Below are 439 nucleotides of genomic sequence, written 5' to 3' on the forward strand. Positions count from 1 at the left end.
GCCATCACTGGGAATAGAGGCCCCTTGGTCTTGCAAACTTTATATGACCCAGCACAAGGCAAGGCCTGGGCCAAGTAATGGGAGTGGGTGGGTAGGGGAGCAGAGGGGGGGGGGAGTGGTATAGGAAACTTTCGGGATAGCATTTGAAATGTTAATAAAGAAAATAAAAAAAAAATCATCCAGAGACACATAAGTGTACCCTGCTGTCAGCCTTTCCTCTACAATGTTACATTGATCTACTTCTCATACTGTTATGACCGCTGGCACTTTAAAATATTACTCATTAATCATTTAAATGTTATTTATGATGTTTTAACAATGAACATCTGTCCAGACACCGACTTTGCATTTTTTGTGTTTTGTCTTTTCTCTCATATTCCCAAGTAGGTGGTTTTTGTTCCCCAAGAATTTGTATGTTTTAGCATGACTATTATCTCAC

This window comes from Mus pahari, chromosome 3 (genome assembly GCF_900095145.1).
Source record: "Mus pahari chromosome 3, PAHARI_EIJ_v1.1, whole genome shotgun sequence".
NCBI classification, from domain to species: Eukaryota; Metazoa; Chordata; class Mammalia; order Rodentia; family Muridae; genus Mus; species Mus pahari.